Source organism: Notechis scutatus, chromosome 4 (assembly GCF_049901735.1).
Source record: "Notechis scutatus isolate UNSWTSFEM ecotype Mainland chromosome 4, rNotScu1.2, whole genome shotgun sequence".
NCBI lineage: Eukaryota > Metazoa > Chordata > Lepidosauria > Squamata > Elapidae > Notechis > Notechis scutatus.
Window position 1 is genome coordinate 109,187,083 of NC_142012.1, and position 24,507 is coordinate 109,211,589.

The window sequence follows — 24,507 nt, forward strand, 5'->3', positions numbered from 1 at the left end:
CACCTTCTTAATCACTGTTGATGCTTATTCAAATTGGCTCGAGGTGAGCACAATGAAGACAACCACCACGGAAGCTGTCATCAAGAAATTAAATAGACTTTTCGCAACACATGGTCTGCCAGATGTTATCATTTCTGACAATGGGCCACAATTTACCACCTTGGCTTTCGAACAATACTTGGCAGACCACGGCATCCAACACGCATTGACATCGCCAGCTCAACCGGCGGCGAATGGTAGAGCTGAACGCATGGTTCAATTTACAAAAAAAACTCTGCACAAAATGGAACATGGCAACATCCACGAGAAGATAACCAGGATGCTTCTTCTACAACATATCACACCAAATACCACCACCAACAAGAGCCCAGCAGAGCTATTAATGGGCAGAAGACTCAGGTCACCTCTAGACCACCTGCACCCTGCTTACACTCCAGAAAAACCCCTTGGTTCCAGCAGCAAGCACCGCGCCTTCAAGGTAGGAGACACTGTATTTGCCAAGAACTTTACAGGAGACCCACTTTGGATCCCTGAAAAAATCATCCAAGTCACAGGCCCCCATTCCTACCGGCTCGAGACCACCGATGGGAGGTCGTGGAAACGTCATATTGACCAGCTAAGATCCAGGCTGGCCGCTTTCCCCCTCATAGACTCTAACCAAGAAATCAGAGGGGGGGGGGGGAAACCTCAAGTTCAGAAAATGAACGAACATCTGTACAAGTAGAACACCCCCCACAGACATTAAACAAAAACCAACAATACTTACCAGCCAGAAGGGAGTCGTGGCGGATGGGCACTTCGCCTGGAAGCAGCAGCCGGACAAGCTCCACCAGCCCAGAGAGCCCAGGCGGGAGCAGCGGAGCAGGCGACTCAACCGACCCGGAATCACCAGGCGGGAGTCGCAGCCAGAGGACTGGCTCACCCTTCCAGGCAGTTCCATCTTGCGGCTTGAGAGCGACGCAGAGCCCGTCCGAACCCGATGGTGAGCAGAGACATTGTGAACTGCGCAAGTCTAGTAGGCAGGTGCAAAGACCCGCCTACTTGCGTGATTACGTTACCCCGTCCCTTGGACGGAACCAAGAGGGGAGGGGTGTTCCATACTAGCAGGCTTGTAGGCCTGCATTCCTATTGGTCCGGAAAAGCCGGGCCGTGATTGGACAAAACTAAGCATTCTGATTGGTTCTTATTTGGCTGCCGCGATTGGGTAAAACCAAGCGCGGCAAGCTCAAATGCATGTCATAGGCTGCCTAGCCGCAGCCAGCTCTATAAAAGGAGCTGCCTCGGCTGGGAGTTTTGTCTCAGTATCTGATTTCCTAATAAAGAGCTGTTGTCACTACTTCGAGTCTCGTCTCTCCTTGGGACCCACCGCCCAGACTTAACAGCAATAGTTAGATAAAAGGGCAAGAATATAATGTGAATAAATGACTCAGACATCTCTCTAGTTCCCATTAAGAGGCAGGCGGGAAATAGTCTGTTACTATAATTTTATAATAAAAGTCACATTACCTGGTTCACCTTGAAGTTTTGGTAATAGGGTGCTATTTTAATTGGGTAAAAACTAAACTGGAAACAAACTAGAAGGAAAGAAAAAGACCAAGCAGCTCCTCACCAGCAATCAATATTCAGATGAGCAGAGTTTAACACCAAGATTAATATTAAACAAACAATCAAGAAGTAAACAATACCCCGATCAGGGAAGTAGCAGCTCAGACAGACAAACAAAAAAACATCAAAAAACAAAAGTAAACAACAGTCTAATCAAAGAACCACCAAGAACCCATTCCCCAACACTGATAGTGCAAGCCACTAGTATATAAAAAGAGAGCAAACCCACTCTTTCTATTACTGAAGATGTTACCTAGTATAGTAATCAAATGTCTGCAAGAAAATAATCCAACTCAATGAACACCAAAGATCCCCCAAAAGTTATGGGCTCAGCAGAAAATCAACACTAAACACTGAACATTTCATAGCATTCCTAAAGCACCCAAACATAATTTATTTCCAAGCACTAGATTAAATAAGTAATTGAATTCAGAGTAAACACATTGTGAAAATGGCAGTGACATTCTCATGCTTGAAGATGGAAAACATGGGATCTGGAACATGGAGGCATTTTTTGAAAAGCTGTCCCTCTCCAATGTTTGGGAGAACACGTATCCAGCTGGGATGTCTTGGATGAAAAAATATAGATTACTTCATTCTGAAGTAATGTTAAATTCAAGAACTATAAATTGATTCAAAACAGTACTTCAGGGCAGGAGATCTGAGATGAATTGAGACAGACATATGTAGGTATGAGCAATAATATTTTAATGTTCAGAAAACAAGCAAATCTGAAATGGAAGTTTAATGAAACTAAGTAGAGAAGTCCAAATATTTGTCTAATTTAGGAGACCCAAAAACAAACCTCTATGAACCTTTCTGATAATTTCATCCAGGAATTGTTGTTAAGATCAGTACAAGAAAGCTTATATAGTAAGACAATCAAACTTTATGACAACATTTCTTTTCAAAATGTAACTGCCAGACTGGAGACATTTTAAACATACAGTTGAAGGGGATCCTTTAAAAAGGAGAAATTTAGACTGTTACTACTGTAATGGAATGGGAAATGTTAAATAACAATGAAGATTTTATGAAGTTAAAACCTATACAGTAGAAACAGTTAACAAAATTAAATAATCTAAAAGAAAAAAAACGAAGCTTGTACAGAGAAAAATAAAATCCTTGAACATGATCCTGAAAGGAAAACCCAATTTTTGCTGAACAGCCAGTGGCCCCTTGAGTCAAAGTATCGGATTATAAGCCTGGTAAGCAGAATCTTACCAAGGAATAGTTAGCAGAGGGAATATTGATATTGCATGCTGAAAGAGCAATATTAAGATGAAACAACAGCTAAATCATCATGAAACTAGAAATACTTTTCATTTTAAGCAGCATACTATGTACCTGAAAAGGATGGAAATTACATAAATGTATATTAAAAGGGTGTGAAGGTCTGTTTAAATTTATGCTATTACAAAAAAAGTCATGTTGAAAGGAAAACACAATGGAGTTTATTTGCTGGCTTTTGTCCAACCTAAAGCAAACAGGATAGAAGCAGAGGTGGTATTCAGCAGGTTCTGACCAGTTCTGGAGAACCGGTAGCGGAAATTTTGAGTAGTTTGGAGAACCGGCAAATACCACCTTTGACTGGCTGCATCCCCATCTATTCTCTGCCTCCTGAGTCCCAGTTGATCTGGCTGGGTTTTCTTTTGTTGCCTTGCACAGGAGAACGGAGCTGGAAAGCAGGTTAGTGGGGTGGGGAAGGAATGGGATTTTGCAGCAACCTTCCCCTGCCATGCCCACTAAGTCATGCCATGCCCACAGAACCGGTAGCAAAAAAAAAATGAATTCCACCACTGGACAGAAGGATGCATGAATAATAATACAAAGCGACACAAAAGAGTTGGCCACACAGATGAGCTTCTTATTAAGAAAATAATGGATAAGGACTTAGCAATTGGATTGAAAGTTTGTTCAACATTCAACCAACATTCCTTGCAAAGGACAAAGTAATAGAATCAAAATATGACTATTGTTTTACAGCAAAAAAAAAAAAAACTGAGCTTGAATCCAAACAAGTCAGCTAAATGTTGGAATTTATTTTTCCTTTTTGTGATCCCATGCCAATCAAAATGAAGCAAGGAAAAGCTACTTTATAATGTTTGTTTGAAATATATCTGCACTTATCTCTTAACCAAAAAGAATGACGTATTTGAGAAACCAAATAGCTGTGTGCTCTAGAGAAGACTTTCCACAGAAAAATAATCAGAATGAAAATTAAGGTCTGATAACAGGGGAGAAAAGTGCAACTGGAAATTAGGAAAATATTTGAACAAGAAAGGCAAAACATGAAAAAAAAAACCATGAAAAGGCGACTGGACATGAATATAAAAATTAGGCAGATACTGAAAAGTAAGAATGAAATTATATAATAAATAAACAACTGCCTGTAGTAAAGCTCTCTTCTGCTACTGTTTCATATATGAAAGGGTTAGAGTAAAAGGAATTTCATTAGTGAGAATATTGTTTCCAATACTCTGCAATGTTCTGTGCATTTTTGATAAGGACATATTGAAGATGCCATTTGTGGATATTGAGTCCTCCGCTCTTTTTATGTTTTTCCTCTTGTTTATCTCTTCTTTCCTGTCTTTTGCCTGCCTTTTCTCCTGTCTTTGCCAGTTAATGTTTTGATATTGTCTGACGTAAAACATCAGGTTATTATGTGTATATGCAGTCTGTGTGCTTGCTCTAATCTGGATGCAGGGACTGTGATGAATGTAAATTAAACTGGAAATTACAATAATTTTCAAAAACTATTGGGAAATAGCAGGAACAGAACAAATATTTGCTAGAGTTTGTTTGAACACTCTGAACCAATACATTTCAATCTGCTTCTGTCTTTATCTCTCTCTCTCTCTCTTTCCCTCTCCCTTTATCCCTCTCCTTCTCCCCATCTCTAGCTTTATGTCTACTTTTACCTCTTCCTCTACTTCTTCCTCTACTTCTTCCTCTACCTCTACTCATATCCTTATCTCTCCCTTTATCCCTCTCCCTCTACAGGGGTGGGATTCAAATTTTGTAACAACCAGTTCTGTGGGCGTGGCTTAGGTGGTGGTCATGGCTTGGTGGTCATGTGACTGGATGGAGCAAAGGAGGGGAAAAAACTCCAGAGAAGTTCCTGAGACAGGAAGTCTAGTCCTGCCAAGAACGTAATAAGGGTTAATGTAGAGGCAGTTTCTGTAAGCAACTCCAGAATGTTTCCTTCCTGCCTTCCTTACAGGATTAGGGCAGTAATTTCTCCTAACAACCGGTTCTCCGAACTGTTTAGAATGTTAACAACTGGTTCTAGTGAATAGGTGCGAACTGGTAGAATCTCACCCCTGTCCCTCTCCCTATCTATACCTTTACCTGTATCCCGACCATTATTTCTTCCTCTATCTCTACTCCTATCCTTATCCCTACCTCTCCAGTTGTGGGATTCAAATTTTTTTACTATTGGTTCTGTGAGCATGGCTTGTTGGGTGTGGTGTGGCTTGGTGAGCGTGGCTGGAGAAGGATGCTGTAAATTCTCCATTCCCACCCACTCCAAGGGAAGGATAATGCAAAATCCCATTTCCTCCCCAACCCACTAACCTGCTTTCCAGCTCTGTTCTCCTGTGCAGGGCAACAAAAGAAGACCCAGCCAATCAGCTGGGACTTGGGAGGCAGAGAATAGATGGGGTGGGGCTAGTCAGAGGTGGTATTTGCTGGTTCTCTGAACTACTCAACATTTCCGTTACTGGTTCTCCAGAATTGGTCAGAATACTACCTCTGTACCTCCCCATCTCTCTTTTTGCCTCTACTTTTACCTCTACCTCTTCTTCCTCTACTTCTACTCTTATCGTTATTCCTCCCTCTTCCTCTCCCTCCCCCTCCCTCTCTCTTTGTCCCTATCCCTACCTCTACCTCCCTATTATCTCTATCCTTGTCTCTGTCTCTATTACTGTCTCTGTGTCCACTATCTCTATCATCTCTATCTCTGTGTATCTCTGTATGTATATACACATCTATTAACAAAAATTAAACATCCAGAATCTCTAATGAGGAATAACTCATCTTCAACATAATATTGCATAGTTGAAATTAATTTAGAAAGGATCCTCCTATTAATTAACAACAAAAGACAGGGTTTGTTATATGAGCAATTATTTTACTAGAGGCATATTAAACAAGGTTGGCACAGCTAGATGACCACCATTAGTCAGTTGCTGCTGTTGACACGGAGCTCACTATAATTGGCTGTCTCCTCCAGAGAATTAATGCACCCAATTAAGAGAGAAACTGCATCTAGTCCTTTAAGTGTGATGAAAAATATGTATTTCTTTTCTAGGAGGCTAATAAGGAATTCTACTATTGCTCTATCAGATACTCTTAATGTATTTAATATAATCTGACAGAAATATTTAGGTCGAATTAACCACACAACTATTTATGTTCATATTATTTATCATATAGGAATAAAGGAAATAGTAAGCAAAATAATTTCCAATTGGCTCCATTTTATAGAAAATTTATACCGTAGAGGCTGCTTTGTGTTTACTAAGTTAGTGGTGCTTACAGTTATAGTTATAGTTGTATCAGGACTGGATGTTACAAAAATAATTATCTTGAGAAATTGAAAAAATAGTAAGATTCTTGATATTAAGGATTGGCTTTCAGGGATGGGTGTCTACCCATGTTTGAAAGGGTAATTTCATCTACTCATCAAAACATGACTGTATATATTTTCCTGTAGCATAGATTTTATTATAGTTTGTAACATTAGTCAATGTTGTTTATTTTTCCCCCACTCTGTAGTTTTAGAAATCTAAGCGGTATTGTTTAAAATATGACATATAGAGATAATTTTCTACTTTTCTATTTGTTGGTTTTGTCTTGAGATTGCTCATGTTATTTCCTGGTTGGGTTGTTTGTTTGATTTTGGACTTGTAATTTTTCTCATTCTTTCTGTAAATCATGTGAAGAAATAAATAACAATATTTTTTTTAATTATTGTTTTTTTTTAAAGGTATCGGTAATCTTTACTGCCCTGCTTGTTCACATTTAAGCAGCATTGATATGTTACTATCACACAATTGTTCTCCTATGCTTCTTTATGGTAATATTTTCCCAACAGCAGAAATATCTTGCCTTGAAAAATAGATAAATAAACAATGCAATATTAGCATAATCACCATCATTCCATTTTTCTACCCTTTTTAAATAGAAGAAAATAATGGTTTTTATGCATGCAGAGACATATAGCATAAGTAAGTTCCACTTTAATAGCTACCATTCTTTTTTTTTTTTTGGAAAAATACTTTATTAGTTTTACCTTTAAAAGAACAACACAACTACAAATTATGTACAACAAAAAGAAAAATAGGCCTTGGCATAGACCAAGAGGGAGAGGGAGGAAAGCCTAAGAGAGGAGAGAGGAAGAGTAAGGAGGGGAAGGATAGAGTAGGGAAAACAGTTAAAATAAAACCATATTTTGTGACTGTCTGTAAGATCCTTTCTTCTTCAAAAGTATCATCGGAGGTGCTTTTCTTTATCTTTGCTTCGGAGGCCCTCGCCATAATTTTCCTAGAGATGATCTATCTTTGGTTTAGCCAATTATACAAAGGATTCCAATTATTGTAATATGATGAGGATTCTTTATTTTTTAGTGCTTGGGTTAGTTTGTCCATTTCGGCGCATTGTAAAATTTTCTGAATAACCATATGTTCAGAGGGAATGGAAGATAATTTCCAGCACTGGGCAAATGCCAGTCTGGCTGCGGTTAAGATATGAATTACAATATACTTGATTTTTTGGGTATTTGTTTATCGAAAATTCCTAGAAGGAAGGACTCTGGTTTGTACTCTATTTGTTCCTTGGTTATTTCCTCTAGCCAGCGCCTAATTTTTGCCAGTACTTCTGGGTTTCCTTGCACGACCACCACAAATGGAAGAAGGTACCTTCTATGCTTTGACATTTCCAACAATTGGGGCTCGTGTTGGGGTGCATCTTCGCCAATCTCGAAGGGGCAGGTGCCATCTATAAAACATTTTATATGCGTTTTCTTTATAAGCTGCTGATTTTGTGATCTTAATGTTCCTGTTCCAGATCCTTTCCCATTCCAGATCCTTTCCCATTCTGCTAGCGTAATGCTCCGTCCCACGTTTCTGCTCCACGCAATCATATTTCCTTTGACAATTTCTTGTTCTAATTCAGTTTCTAATAAATGTTTGTAAAATTTAGATATATTTTTTTTGCTCGGTCCTAATAGAATTTTGTCTAAAGTCTGTAATTTATTGTAGATTCCAAATTCCTTAATATCTTGTTTATATCTACTATGAATTTGAAGGTACACCCACTGATCAATTTTAAATCCTCGCTCTTGTAATTCTTGTCGGGTTTTCAATTTTCCTTGTGGGTCTAATAAATTTTCGTACTTAATCATTTTAGTTATATCCAAATTATTAGGGTGTACTATCGCTTCCATTGGAGATAGCCAAATCGGTATTTTTAGATAAAGTTTTTTACGTACTTTTTCCAATTGGTTAATAGAGAGTCCCTGATAAGATGCCTATGGAAATATGATTGCCTGGGTTTCCCAGTTTCCCACAGAAAGGCATGCCATCCTTTCTGCATATCGTGGCCTTCTAATATTAGTGTTCTTTTGTTAGTTAAATTCACCCATTCCTTTATCCATAGTAGGGTGGCTGCCTTGTAATATACTTCCCAGTTTGGCAGGCCTAACCCTCCTCTGCTTTTCAAATCTTGTAGGGCTTTTACATTAATCCTAGCTTTTTCCCCTGCCAAATAAATTTCAGTGTTATCTTGTTTAATTCCATAAATTTTTTTTTATTTAATTTGATTGGAATTGTCTGGAATAGATATAGAAATTTTGGCAGAATATTCATCTTAATCAGAGCAATCCTGCCCAATAAGGAAAGTTGTAATGTACTCCAGGAATCTAAATCTTTCTTGGATTGTTGGAGAAGTTTGTCATAGTTGTTTTCTTTTAATGATTTGCTTTGTGGAGTAAGCCAAATTCCTAAGTATTTAATTTTTTTTGTCACCTGTATTCCCATTATTGTCTCTAGTTCTTTATTCTGGTCTCCTGTTAAATTTTTAGACATTAATTTCGTTTTACCCCTATTAGTTTTAAAACCTGCGACTTCTCCAAATCGTTCTAGTTCTTCTAATAAGTTATGTCCTTTTTCTATAGGCTCCTCCAGAAAAAAAACCAAATCATCAGCGAAGGCTTGTACTTTGTACTCTTCTGATTTAATCCTCAGTCCTCTAATTCTCGAATTTTGCCTAATATACGTCAAAAGAGATTCTAGGGCGAATATGAAAAGCAGAGGAGAGAGAGGGCAACCCTGTCTAACCCCTTTTTCTATTTTTATCGGGTCAGTTTGTTCCCCATTTATTAGAATATTTGCCTGTTGAGTATGGTAAATTGTAGTGACGACGTTTTCAATCTAGTGCCGAGGTTCATATTGTATATTTTTGAATTAAAAATGCCAATTTAAATTGTCGAATGCTTTTTCAGCGTCCAAAAACATAAATGCAAATTGTTTTTCCGGATGGGCTTCATAGTATTCTGAAATGTCTATCACTGTTCTTAGATTATTCTTAATTTGTCGAAATGGGAGAAATCCATTTTGATCTTCATGGATATGTGTGTTTAGAACCTGTTTTAGTCTATTAGCTATTATAGAAGAGAATAGTTTGTAATCTGCATTCAGGAGCGAGATTGGTCTATAATTATTAATAAGTCTATGGTCTAGGTCCTCCTTCGGGATCAGCGAAATTAAGGCTCCCCTCCACGAGTCCGGCATCTTGGCTGCTAGGAGTACCTCATTGAATACTTCCAGCATCAGTGGTTCAATTTGTTCTATGATTGTTTTGTAAAGTTCTACAGGTATCCCGTCCGGTCCTGGCGCTTTATTGTTACTTTGCTTCTCTATTGCTGACTTCAGTTCGGACCATGTTATATTTTTGTTTAATAATTCTATCTCTTCCTCTCCAATTGCTTTTTCGTTCGCTTCCTCTAGATATTTCATTATTTTGTCCTCACAAACGTCTTCCTTTTTGTATAATTTCCTGAAGTATTTAAAAGTGATCTCTTTTTTCTTCTCTATCTCCTCTTGCAAATTGCCCTCTCGTCCATTAATTGGTGTATCAATCTTTTTCTTTCATTTTCTTAAGTTTGTGGGCTAACCATCTCCCTGGCTTGTTTGCGTGCTCAAAATAAATTTGTTTAGTCATTTTCAGACTACTCTCCAATTTTTCTTGTTCCAATAAATTTAGATTGTGTTTAGTTGTTATTAACTGATTCTGTATTCTTTGATTTTGGGGGTTCTTTTGTAGTTGGGTTTCTAAATCCTTAATTTCTTGTTGTAAGTTACTTTGTTGTTCCTCTTATAAATGCCTTCATTGTGTCCCATATATTTTGTTTCGAAGTTAGTTCATTATTATTTTCTTTTAAGAAGAAGTTCAGTTCTTCTTTCAATTTATTAGTGTATTCTTCTTCTTTTATTAAGTGAGTGTTAAGAGTCCATCTTCTTTTTGGTTTTCTTCTACCTCTCCAGGTTATTTGAATTGGGTTGTGATCAGCCCAGTCGTTTGGTAAGATTTCGCTATCTTTGATTTCATTAATTAATTCACCATTTATCCAAGCCATATCTATTCTTGTCCAAATTTTGTGTGGGTTAGAGTAAAAGGTAAACTGTTCTTTTTTGGGTTTAGTTTTCTCCAAATATCTACCAGATTCAGTTCGTACATCATATCCTTACATGGCTTGAAAATTCTCTTTTTCCTTTTTTATTCTTACTCATGTTACTATGATCCTTCCGGTAGTCAGCAATAGAGTTAAAATCGCCAATCAGAAAAATATTGCCATTTCCGAAATCTATTATTTTTTGGTGAAGATGTTTGAAAAATTTACCTTGATCATCATTTGGGGCATAGATTACTACCAGTAAAAATGTAATGCCATTAATCGAAGTTTGTACCACCAGGGTTCTTCCTTCAGGATCTGCCCAGATTAACTCCGCTTTTAAATCATCTCTCACATATATTGCAATACCTTTCTTTTTGTGCTCATCTGCTGGTGCTGTGAATAATTTTCCCAGTTTCGGACAATCTAGAAATTTCTCCTCACTTTTCCTAATGTGTGTTTCTTGTATGCAAACTATATCAACGTTTTGTTTTATTAGTTTATTTAGAATCCTCTTCCTTTTAGCTCTTGAATTTAGGCCGTTTATGTTGATGGAAAGGATTTTACTTCCTTCCTCCATTTACTTAAGTCTGCCTCGCTTTTTGTCTCGTAATTATACGGCTCTCTTCTTGTAGGAGGTATGGGGATGTTTCTACTCTTTCTTGTTGTAAGTTGTCTTTTCCTTGAGTTTGGACGGGTCTTTCTTCCTTGTTCCTATGGCGGTTCCGATCTTCCTGCATGTTCCTTTGGGTTTCCTCCTTAGTGTGTTGATCCTCCGTGGTTGTTAGCTGTTCTAGAAAGTCTTGTGCTTGTTCTATTGAATCTATTTTAATTTTTCTTCCCTTCCACCATATTAGCATCCCTTCTGGAATTTGCCATTTAAATGAAATTTCTTTTTATTTAAGTGGTTAGCTAAAAATTTATATTCTTGCCTTAAGGCCCTCACTTTTCTTGGAATCTGCTTGAGAACTATGATCTCTTTGCCCATATATAATACTCTCTCATCTCTGGCCATTCTAAGTATTAGGTCTCTCACGCATCTTCTTGAAAAGCGGATATGGATCTCCCTTGGGCACTTGTAACGCCTTGCGTAACTGGTATTCACCCTATAGACTTCGCCGAATTCTTTGAGTAAGTCATCTTTTTCTTTTCCAACTAGATCAGCCAACAAACCTGCCATTAATTGCGCTAGTTCTTCATTTTTGGATTCCTCCACATTTTGGAACCTTAGGTATGCCGCTGCTCTGTCCATCTCAAGTTGGACCAAGGAATCTTCCATTTCTCTATTAACACTTTTAAAGCCTTCTTCAGTCCTTTCTAGGTTCCTCTCCGCTCGTTCTGTCCTCCTCTCTATTTCTTTTATTTTTATTTCAGTTCTTTCCATAGCCAATTGCATTGTCCCCACCTTATCTTCGACTTTTTGTATATCTGCTCTCATCTCCTCTTTTAATTTCCCCATTTCTTCCTTCAGTTCGCTAATATCGGCTCTGGTCTCATTGTGATTCCTAATCATAATCTCCTGCATTCTAGACATTGATTCTTGCAGGGATAATAGTGTCGCTTGCAGATTGGCATTAGTGATGGTCGGTTGTTTTTCTCCTGTCAAGGTCTCTTCTATAGTTTTCTGCGTTGTTGGGGAGGCAGTTGCCAAAGTTGTCGTCAAGGTCTGGGTGTTCTTCCTTCCCGTTTTCAGGGCCGTGGTTGTTGTGGAAGTCATCTCTGATAAGATTTGTTTTTGCAATTGGATAATGTTAAGAATATTTTCCCAAATCACCATTCGATGTAATAGCCCTTTAAATGTGATTGCAAGTCTATTTACTAAGCTTACACACCAAGTTATTTTAGATCTCTTTCTTCGACCCAATTTGTCGCTTAGGCAATTTAAATTCCAATTCAATAAAGTGTTATCACATACTATAAATAGAATATTATCAAATATTATATATTAAGTATTATATATTGTTCTCTATACTAAGTTCATATACCAAAATTCATTAATTATATTTAACCCCTAATAAATCAATATCATATCAAATCAAACTTATTTACAGCTAACAAACAACTCTAAAATTTCTCACTCTATATATACCTTTGTCCTATAATGTAATTAATATTCAAGGTTCCAGTTAATCTAAGTCAACCCAATTTAACAGACCTTCAAATTTTGTATATTCAAAAGACTCTAATCAGTAAACCCTAATAACAATAATAAGCAGTTTGCCTTTACATCTATATTTATAATTGTTATAGAGAGAAAGGAAAGACTAAGAGAGAAAGGGAGAGAGAAAGGGTGCGGGAAGAGAAGGGTCTTTTAGATTTCAGGGAATCACTAGACACGTATCTGTGGGATTAGTTCCATAGAAAAACAAGTCTGAGTTGGGGCTGGTGTTATAGTCTTATAGCCTTTCTTCCTGGGCGCACCGAAGGAGCAGAGGAGGAAGTGCTGACTAATTGCTGTCAGCACTCAGCATTCAGTCTTTACCAGTCTTTACCAGGATTCCGTCTGTCTCTTCCTTCTTCTTCTTCCTCTTCTTCCTTTCTGTCAGCAATTGTCAGTCCACAATCACTTTGAGTGTCCGCCTCAAATCGATCCCTTTTAGAAATCAGTTTTGTAGGCAGTGTAGCTATAAGGAAGAGGACCTTACATATAAAAAGTCAGTGCGTCACTATCTCGCCCTCTGCAGCTCGCTCTGCCCTCCTTCGCAGCTATAGTTCTCCCTAGTCTTCTAGTCTTCTCAGGCGCTGATCCCAGATGGCAATCCACTCCCGAGCTTCTTAAAGATCCCACCGCCTTCCTCTCTCCTCGACAATCTTCTTCCAAACGCTCCAATCCACACTTTCATTTTAAGTGTTGAGCCATTCTGTCTGCATTAATCCCCTTTCACTTTTCGAATCGCTTTTCTAGCCGCTTGTCTCCAGCTTTCCCCCACTGTTACTCACAATGAAAGAGGGAGAGTCAGACCAATCTCACTCACGGCTTTTGTAGTCCTTCTGCCCTTTTCAGCTCGGATCTTTCAAGCTGTCACTTTTCGCTTCGTCAGTTCAGTGACAGACGGGACTTTGGAGCCGCCATTAGCTGGCGGCTGGCTCAATCGCGCTGGTCTTAGAGGCTCTCCCTTCGTTGCTGGGGAGTTGCCTTCCCCAAACAGCAACCCGGGGTCCTCTTTTCTGACACGAAGCTCTACGGGTTTCGTGTATCCACTGGGGATCCCTCCAACGCGAGAAGAGGTGATCGAAAGCCACAGCTGGGCTTCTCCACCTCTGGACGTCCCTGTCCTGCCACCGGAAGTCATAGCTACCATTCTTTACTGCTTGGAAGTAATTTAGTCCTCAAGTTATTACTGTAATTGAGCCCTGCATTTTATTACTACAAATTGTGATGGTCATAAAATAATTTGTCATGTAAGTGGACCTGATTTTATGATTATTTTGCAGAGGTCATTAAGTGTATGCTGTAGTTGTTAAGCAAATGCTGAAATCATTAAGTAAACATCTGTTTCCAGCAAAGCATAAACTGCGGTCACATGACAACTCTGCAAAGGATCACAAATATGGGCTTATTGCTGTTAGGAATGTAAGTCACCTAATAGTTGGGTTGGAAAATATATAAACTAGGATAGACATTTTAATACTGTCTCTTTAAGAGAATGCTAAAACTGTAATTGGGCGTGGTTCCTCAAACAGCCATAAGATGGAGCCAGAAACCTGGGTTGTTTAGTTCCTGTTCTGGTGTTTCTGGAGAGTGTTGCCGTTCCTCCATTTTTCCCTATTGACTTATTCTTGGATTTGATGTAAGTCTGTTACTGAATTGTTTTTGATACTGGACTTTGTTATTTGGATTATCCCTGGACTGAAAACTGACTGCTTTAACCGTGAATGACTTGGACTGTTTTGTTGAACTTTGCTTAACCATTTTACTGGAAGTAAAAACCTACATTTTACTATACAGTGTATCTGTGTTCTAGTTGTGTGCTGTTCTTCACCACTCTCACTACGTCTCCCTGTATGCGTTCATTCTTCTAATGAGGAATTACCTCAACATTGGTTATGGGCCCAGGCCATACCTGGCTCAGATAACTGAGAGTTGGTGTGAATACACAGTACTGTATACAGACAGCTGTTTACTGTTTAATTGTGGGTTATTATCCTGGTAAAGATGGCACAAGACACTTCAACAAGTCTATCACTGATAACCCGGTTGGATGGAACAAACTATGTTTCCTGGTCTATGAAGTGCAGTCTACTTCTACGTAGAGAAGGGTTATGGAATGTAGTTCAAGACCCACCAGATGTAAATGCTTGGGATCCAGAAAATGAGAGTGATGCCAAGAAGCTTGCTGGCTTTAAACAGAACAATGAACAAGCTCTTTGTATAATTGGACTAACACTGAGTGACCAGCAGCTAGTCCATATTCGTGGAGAAGAGTCTGCTGCTAGGTGTTGGGAGAATTTAAAGAGGATTTATGTTCGTGACAGTGTAGGTGCACACATACATTTTACACGTAAACTGTTTAGAGCACATCTTCTGAAAGGTGGAGATATGTTAGCTCATTTAAACTTCATGAAAAGAACTTTTCAAGAGCTGCATGAAAAGGAACTGATATTTTCAGAGCTGCATCAAGTTTACATCATTGTTTCCTCATTGGATGAAAGTTATGATGATTACGTATCTTCACTGGAAGTCTTGACCAAAGATAAACTGACATTGACTGACATAACCGGAAGGTTGTTAGAAGAGGCAAGAAGACAGCTGGATAGGGACCAACTGAGAAAGGAACATCCACAAGAAGAGGATTTGTGTTCAACTGCCTATACTGTTAGGAAATGTTTTTCTTGTGGGGCTAGGGGACATATAGCTAAATTCTGTAAGAAGGGAAAACGACAGAATACTGGTAATCACCAGAAGACTAAGAAGAATGTTAGTTTAGCTATGTCTAGCAATTCAACTGTAAACCATGATTTGTGGGTTGTTGATAGTGGAGCATCGCAGTGCATTACTAAAAATAGAGAGAGGTTTGTAAAGATGTCCACGAGTAAACAACATGTATCATTGGCAAATGGATGGAAGATGAAAGTGTCTGGTGAAGGTATTGCATATTGGTCTTGTATAAACGAGCATTTAACATGTTATAGGTACCTAAACTGAAATTTAATTTATTATCAGGTAAGGGCTTTAGTTAATATTGGTTATGTAGTAACCTTTAGGGGAGATAACTGTATAATAGAGAAAGAGGGTAAAAGTGTTACTGCTACTTTAGAGAATGATTTATATATGATACATGTTGACCAGTTGTAGATGGCTAACTCAGTTTATAACAATGTTAAGCCACATGATGAATGTATACATTTACTACATAGACGTCTGGGGCACATTAATTTCAAAATGCTCAAACAAACTGTTGAATTGTCAGAGGGAGTAAAATTGAAACCCTGTAGCAAGTATTTAAACTGTAATGCTTGTAGCCAAGAGAAAAGCAAGGTTATTTCAGCAAACAGACTGAATGGGTTTAAGACCAAAGAACCTTTAGAGGTTGTGTTTGCTGACATAATTGGTCCTAAGAAAAATGAGGAGTAAAGTAATTACTTTAGTTACTGATAACGGGACTGAGAAATTGGCTGGTGTCGAGCATAAACGTTCTGCACCTTACAGACCACAACATAACTCGTTTATAGAATGAAGAGGGCAAACGTTACAAGCCATGGCTCGTACTATGTTATCTGATTCAGGTTTGCCTGAAACACTGTGAGGTGAAGCCATAATGTGTAGTAACCATGTATTAAACAATGTAGTTAACACAACAACTGGTGCATTGCCATTCACTCATTGGCATGGCAGAAAAGCAGATTTAAGTTACCTACACACATTTGGAGCTCCAGCATGGGTGCATATTCCCTCACAAGTAAGAATGAAAGGGCAACATAGAGCTAAGAAGTTATTTTTTGTAGGTTACGAGGCCAACCATAGATCATTTTGGGATCCAGGCACAGCTCATGTTTATTGTAGCACTAGTGCAAAATTTCTTGAGCATGTTGGGTGGGATAAACTGGAACAGAAATCCAGCAGTGATATTATTATTGACACCCAAACAGTCCCTAAAGATGAAATAAGTAAACCATGAATAGCCATTAAAGAGGAAGAACAGGCACAGGAAGATGAGGAAGAACAGGCACAGGAGGAGGTAGAAGAACAGGAGCAGGTGGAACAGGTGAGTCCACCAGTAAGCCCTGTATTACCAAGACGTTCAACATGACCACCTGATAGATATCAGGCTAGTGTTGTATGCCAAGTAAATACAGTTCCAAGTAATTATAATGAACTGAAACTGTATCCTGCTAAGGATCAGGCTGCTTGGCAGGAAGCAATGGATAAGGAACTGGAATCATTAAAAAAGTTGGAGGTATACGAAAATGTTAAGTTACCATCTGGTAAACATGCCATTGGATGTAAATGGATTTATAAGCTAAAGACAGGTGTAGATGGGACTGTTATCCATAAAGCTAGGTTAGTAGCACAAGGGTTCAATCAGACAGCAAATGACTATGATGAGGTGTTTGCCCCTAGTCTGAAGGCTACTACATTAAGGGCAGCATTAGTGTGGGCAGCTAAGGAGAAATACATTGTAAATCATTTAGATGTAGAAACAGCAAATCTGCACGCACCGTTGCAACACACTATATATTTAAAGAAACCTTTAGGTACAAAAAATGATAATACAACTGATTGCTGGAGATTGAAAAAAAGTCTTTATGGCTTGAAGCAATCAGGATATGAGCGGAACCAATGTATAGTCTAGGAATTAACTAAGATAGGTTTTGTATGGCTGATCCATGTTTGTTTAAAAAGAAAAGTAATGGTGTAGTGTCATTGTTGCTATTGTTTACTAATGACATAGCATTAATCACCAAAACTGAACAAGAAGCTACTAAAATAATATCACTGTTAGAGAAGAAATTTAAGATAAAACAGTTAGGAGAAATTAAACAATATCTTGGATTAAAGATAGATAAAACTAGGGGAGGATACAAAAAGTCACAGGCAGATAAAATTAACCAATTACTAAAAAGTTTTAAAATGAAACTTTGTAAACTGGCTAAAACACTGATGAGCCAAGAGTTTAGCCATAGTGATGTTCAAAGTCCTGTTTTTGATAAGAACATTTATCAGTCCTTCATTGGTAGTTTATCTTATCTCAGTAATTGGTCAAGGCCAGATATAGCATACTGTGTTAACCAATTAGCGAGATTTAACGCTGAGCCAACTGAAAGGTTGAAAAATCTTTGAAAAATCTTTCAGGACCACTCCTTGCCTAACCTATGGTCACAAGCCACGGTTATCCCCATCTTCAAAAAGGGAGACCCCAGCCTAGTTGAAAATTACAGACCAATCTCTTTATGCTGCGTCACCTGTAAAGTCATGGAATCAATTATTAACCAATCCATTATCCTCCACTTAGAGACAAACAGCCTACTCTCCAATAAAAAAAATGGTTTCAGAAAAAAACTATCCTGCAATCTGCAACTCTTACACTGCAAAAACATATGGACTACACAACTCAAACAGGGCAAAACAATAGATGCAATCTACATAGACTTCTGTAAAGCCTTTGTTTCAGAGGTACATGACAAACTACTCCTAAAACTAAAATCTTATGGTATCTCTGGACACCTACATACCTGGATAGAAGCATTCCTGTCAAACAGACAACAAATGGTCAAAATTGGGAGTGTCCTATCAAATTCTGTACCTGTCAATAGTGGTGTCCCCCAAGGCAGTGTTCTAGGACCAACTCTCTTCATACTCTACATAAATGACTTCTGTGATCATATTAAGAGCAACTGCATTCTCTTTGCTGATGATGTAAAGGTGTTCAATACCACAGACAATACTGCTACCCTTCAAAAAGATCTTGACTATGTATCAGAATGGTCAAACAAATGGCAACTTCAAATCTCAACAAATAAATGCTCTGTCTTACATATCAGAGAAAAAAATCAGAAAATAAAATACAAGCTGAATAGTCAAGACCTTGTTGATGATCCAAAGGACCTTGGAATACTCATCTCTAATGATCTAAGTGCTAGAGCCCACTGTAACTATATAGCCAAAAAAGCATTAAGAGTTATTAACCTAATCCTATGTAGCTTTTTCTCAGGTAATATCACACTACTAACTAGAGCATACAAAACATTTGCTAGACCAATACTCGAATACAACTCATCAGTCTGGAACCCACATTATGTATCTGATATTAGCACAGTTGAGAAAGTCCAGAAATATTTCACAAGAAGAGTTTTCCACTCCTCTACTCGTTGCAGAATACCTTATGCCACCAGACTTGAAATTCTAGAACTAGAAAACCTTGAATTATGCCGTCTTCGATCTGATCTAACTATGGTATATAAAATCATACATTTCAATGACTTACCTGTCAATGAATACTTCTGCTTCAACCATAATAACACAAGAGCACACAATAGATACAAACTCAAGGTTAACCACACCAAACTTGATTGCAGGAAATACGACTTCAGCAACAGAGTGGTCAATGTCTGGAATACTCTACCTGACTCTGGTTTTTTCCCCCAAACCCCAAAAACTTTAACCTTAGACTTATTTACTTGTTTACCATTTAAGAAACATGCAATGTTCATTCAATATGGGCATGGTGAAATTGATTGTGACAGTTGCAACGCTGATATTTTTTCTCTAAATAGTTTTAAATCGGTTAGCTGTTTGTTTTTAATTTTCTTTATTTTACTGCTAGTGATATAAATCATTGGCTACTATGGCCATCTCACATTGAGCTTTATTTGGCTCAGAAAGGAACAAGAGCTGGAGAAACAAATTCAAACTACCCAAAGGGGCTAAGAAAAAAACCTCCTTGGATAAATATTCACCTCTATTTTTTTAATGGATTAATTTTTCCATCACTTAAAAATCCACACTGAAATGCAGGGATGTCATGTTAAGTAGGAGCCAACATAAACTAAGCACTTAGTGGTCTAGTAAGGTCTTCAGAGAGTTAGGCTTCTCTGAGAGTTTAAACAATGGCTCTGCTCAACCCCCAAACCAATTTTATTTTCTTGCCTGCTCTGACTTATTTTGTTCCTGGCAGAGTTGATACCACTTAAATTCATGCATGCATGAACTGGAAGGATGGAAAGCAATGCAATGGAACATTTATATATGCTTATTCCCTGCCCAATTCTATGGAAAAAAGCAGCTGTTTTTGCAGGCAGGTGTTTTTTTCCTGGTACAGGATAAAAGATGCCCCAAAGATGTGGATATAGAAACTAATCTCATTGTAAGCAGCCAATACACAGTTAGAAATATTAATTTTTCACTCCATTGCTGTTTTGCCTAACATTCATCTATAGTGCATTGGTAAAAGGAAAATTTAATCCCCACAACGGATGGAAAATAAATAGCTTTTTACAAATGAATATCATGTATTGTTCCCATGCTCTAGTCTACCATAGCGAATGTATTTTCAACTTAAGGTCAGGGTAGGACTTTAGGTCAGATATCCAGGGCTCCATTCAGTTGTATGAGCAAGAAAGTTTTATTTTTTTCATAGTTCAATCTCCTGTGCATTTGATCTACCACATAAAAAATTACTGTGGATTTTCATATGGTACATTATATATTACTTTAAAGATGGTGCAATGGATTATTCAGCACAAAAGAACAAATTTGGGGCTGTGAATAGATTTAAAAGCATATAATAGTAGCTCAATACTGAATGACACTTGGTTTTTCACTGGCAGTGGATCTCCTGAGTCTGAGGTAAAAATCTTTCCATTTCTGTGCCCTGAATTGCTTTTAAAATAGAAAAGCCAAGAACTAAAGTTGGGGCTTTTCAGTCACAGATGGATTCCAGCTATTGTGGAGATGTAAACCCAGTGATTAATGAGATGATATGGTTCTTCTCCAAGGAGAAGGAGACATTTTGATTTTGTCCTTTGGAGACTGAGCTGCTAAAGCTAGGGCCAGCTTTCAAAAAACTGAAAAACTGTTTATGATTTCTTTAATATACTCAGAGTGACTGGGGAGAGTTTCATTGATTTATTTCATTCACTCACAGGAGCTTTGATGTAGGCGACCAATAGTATATTTTACAGAGCACATAACCTGGTCAAAATCATCAAATGTTTTCATGAATGATCAGGCTCTGTTATCTTAACCTCCAGAAAATAACAGAATAATTGAGTTGGAAGGGACCTTGTAGGTCTTCTAGTCCAACCCTCTGCTCATGCAGGAAACCCTATATCATTTCAGACAAATGGTTGTCCAATCTCTTCTTAAAAACCTCCAGTATTGGAACACTCACAACTCCTGGAAGCAAGTTGTCCCAGTGATTAATTGTTCTGACAGGATATTTTACTTAGTTCTAGGTTGATACTCTCCTTTATTAGTTTCCATCCATTGCTTCTTGTCCTGCCTGCAGGTGCTTTGGAAAATAGGTTGTCCCCTTCTTCTTTATGGCAGCCCCTTAGATATTGGAACACTGTAATCATGTCACCCCAGTCCTTCTTTTCATTAAACTAGACACACCCAATTCCTGCAACCATTCTTCCCATGTTTTGGCCTCCAGTCCTCTAATCATCTTTGTTGTTCTTCTTACAGATTCATCACTGATTTCTTCAAGAGCATTATTGGAAAATCTGGGTGCCCTAAATAAGCCAAAGCAAGTGAACCACGATTTCATTCTTATCCAGAATTTCCAGTGCTGAGCCTATCTATATTCTTCATGGAGACACCAAAGTGGATATCTCTTTTGGAGCATTGGCTTCTTTGTATATGAATCCATTTAACATATTAAGCTACTTAAGGTGTCTTAAAACTGTTTGTGAGGAGAATCTCACTATAAGCATTAGTAATAAAACCTGTAAGTTGTAAAACTTGTTTTCTCTTTGATCTTAAAGGTTTCAACATATTTTTTCCAATTTAAAATAAGGTACAAAAATTAAATACAATGCAAAAGTATAGCATGAAAAGGGATCTGTCAAGCACCAACAACCAGATCCACAGGGGAAGAGATCAATTAGCTGTTTTAACTGGAATCTCCTCAGACTGACAGTTTGCACTGGGTAAGACTAGATAATGTTCAAGAGCACGTCAAATTTTGCTGTCTTGTGCCCACTTTTGTAGGGATTCCAGACTAATTCTCCATGTGACTCTTCCTCCTGACCAGTCTCTCTTCGTTAGGAAAAAAATAATCTGTCCACTCCCAGATTAGGAAAAATCTAAAAACCTATGGAAAGAAAATGTAGGAAATCAATTTTCACAAAGTAATTATTTAGCGTTTGTAGCTGGAACTCGAACATACAATTACAATAAATTAAGGTTTTGTTTTGTTTTTGACTTGTTTGATCTTTTCTGGAGCTATAGCTGTTAATTAACTGAAAGCAAACTTGCAAGATACTGTTTGGTGGAAGGGAAGGGAAAGAAAAAGGAAAGGAAATTTGCTTTGTATAGCCTAAAACAGATGCACCACATATTTTGCTTAGGAAAGGTGATATATTCAAACAATATATAATTAGTTTGAAGATTTCCTAGGGTAGCAAACCAGAATATTTGTCTAATAAGATAGCAACAGTTCCCCAGCATCTCAACTATGAATCTGTTGTAAAATGTACGGACTTCTGCATTTAATAGCATGGCATTTAGGCAATGGCCTGAGAAAAACAATAAACAAGGCAAGAAAGCAAACAAAGCAATCACCCAATCTAAGGATACAGTCTCAGATAGGCAAAAACCAGTGAGTGACTCCATCTGAAACCAGACCGGACTAGAAGCTGGCTTCTTAATGAAAATTACATACCAAGTAGCTAATAAGAACATAATTGAGGTGGAGAGTGAAAGAAGTGCTAAAGAAAATAAGAGCAGGTAAGCATCTGATTGGAAAACATCCCATTTATTTATTTTTATTTATTTTATTTGTCAAGCAATTATTAGATAACAGGTATAAGTATAAACATGGATATTAATTCATGAAATGGATATGAATAAAAAGAAACAATAGGACAGGGACGGTAGGCGCTTGTAGTAACAGCCATCTGGATAGTGACCTAACCTCTTTGCTCCCCATAGATATCTTGATGAGTTATTCTGGTGGAGTGTGATGAGTATATAGGACTGAAAGGGACATATGTGCATATGCTCATGTGAGTAAGCAAACCTTTGCTGCATTCCAATGAATAAATCTAGGAGTTAACAGCGTGTCCTCTGTCATTGACTGTAAGTCACTCATGTGTCCAAAATGCTCCTGTTTTCTTGAAAGGTGTGTGTTTGCATAAGCAAGCAATCACTTACCAAAATTTCAGGTCATCCACTCAGCCATTCCTCAGCTGTGAAGCCTCAACAGAAGGTACAAGGAACACTGATTGACTGCAAGTGAGATGTATCATTTAATACTGAAGGATGCAGGCAGTGGTCACACTATAATTCAGTAGATTTTTTTAGTCTGGACAAGTAAGGTGTCCTATGAGAAATGAGGGTGGTTACAGGCCAAAAGATAAATCATCAGACATGTCAGTGACTCTTCAGAATGAGAAAACACAGAAAACTTTTATTCTTCCATCTCAGATCCTTGTCTCTAGTGGGTATGATCATCACAGGAATCAGTAGTAATAGCAGGCAATACAAAAATTGCACCTGTTTCTTGAATCAAAGCCTGCATACTATTATTCTTTTAGTAAATTTTTCAGTTTCAGAAAACTAATTAGAGATACACATCACAGGTAAATACACTTTCCCCAATAAATGAAAGCAGAGATATTATTTAAATTATCTCAGGTTTTGGATTCAATCTTTTGATGGGATATAATTACAATTTAGAATATAGATCAGGAAGGGAGTCTACTGTTTTGGAGCAGTTCTTGATCATGGAAGCTCTTGTCCTGGTTACTTTTTATCCATCAGTTATGAATAATAACTGTTAAAGATCATACTTTGATCTTCTTCTGGTCTTTGGCACATTTAGTCTGTCATGCCATACTGTTCTATTTCCATGGACATAGGCTTTTAGAGGGATTATATGTACTTCATTAGACTGACTATTTATCATGTTGTTTCTGAACTCAATATTCCAACATGACTAGAAGAAGTCATATGCTGAGCAAGTCTGCAAAAAAAAATATTCCCCCAAAATAATTAACTCTTGCTCGGCTAGTTGTCTTGATTTCCATGTATCAAAGTGCCCAGCTGCTTATATCTTTTGAACTTTTTCCTCCATGTCAGTGTCAACCAGGAGATCAATGCATGACTGGAGCAATAATTTTCAACTGGGGCAATAATTTTCAAATGGGTGGAGCAAATGCAAACTCTCATTGAAGCTAAAGAAAGAATTGTTGACTATTTAAAATTCAAGTAGTCTAGAAGTAAGGAAGCCAATCTGGCTTCTCTCTTAGCTGCTACCTTGAATTAGTCAGGAGGTAAATTACAGGCTGCTAAACAACAAATAGAAAATTAATTGAGAAAAAGGTTCTTCTGCTACAATTATCAGAACAATTCCAAACTTTGTCAGCCTGTCAAGATGCCTTAATATGAATAGAACATGCAGAGAATCACATGAAGAAGTGAGATTTTCTCTGTCTGTCTGTCTGTCTGTCTGTCTGTCTGTCTGTCTCTTTCTCTCTCTCTCTCTCTCTCACACACACATATTTTATATGGCTGCCCATCACACACAAGCAGTTCTAGGTGGCCTACTACAATTGAATAAAACAACAAAAAGACAAAAAGTAGCCACTTTTAGATTAATGTTCTTTATGAAGAATACTATTGTTCCATCAAAATAAGTAAGCCATATAAAGGAACAACAACAACAACAACAACCAATAGAAAACCTTTCCAGCCCAAAAGAAAATTTTGGGTTGCTTGGTGAGCCATTCATGGGGTTTTAGAATCCATTGTGAGGATAATTGTGAGGATAAATACATACTTGGGGAATAATTTCTATTTAGTATGCGGGAATGTAAGAAAAATGAAAATAAGAGGGGTAATATATACTGAAATTCCAATTATTAGAGCTGAATTACTTCACATCTCAATCTGGAGTCACCAAAATTCTGTTAGGGTAGACTTGGCTTTACAAATCAACATGCAGCATCATTTATAACAGAATAACAGAATGGCAGAGTTGGAAGGGACCTTGGAGGTCTTCTAGTCCAGCCGGAAGCCTTATACCATTTTGGACAAATGGTTGTCCAATCTCTTCTTAAAAACT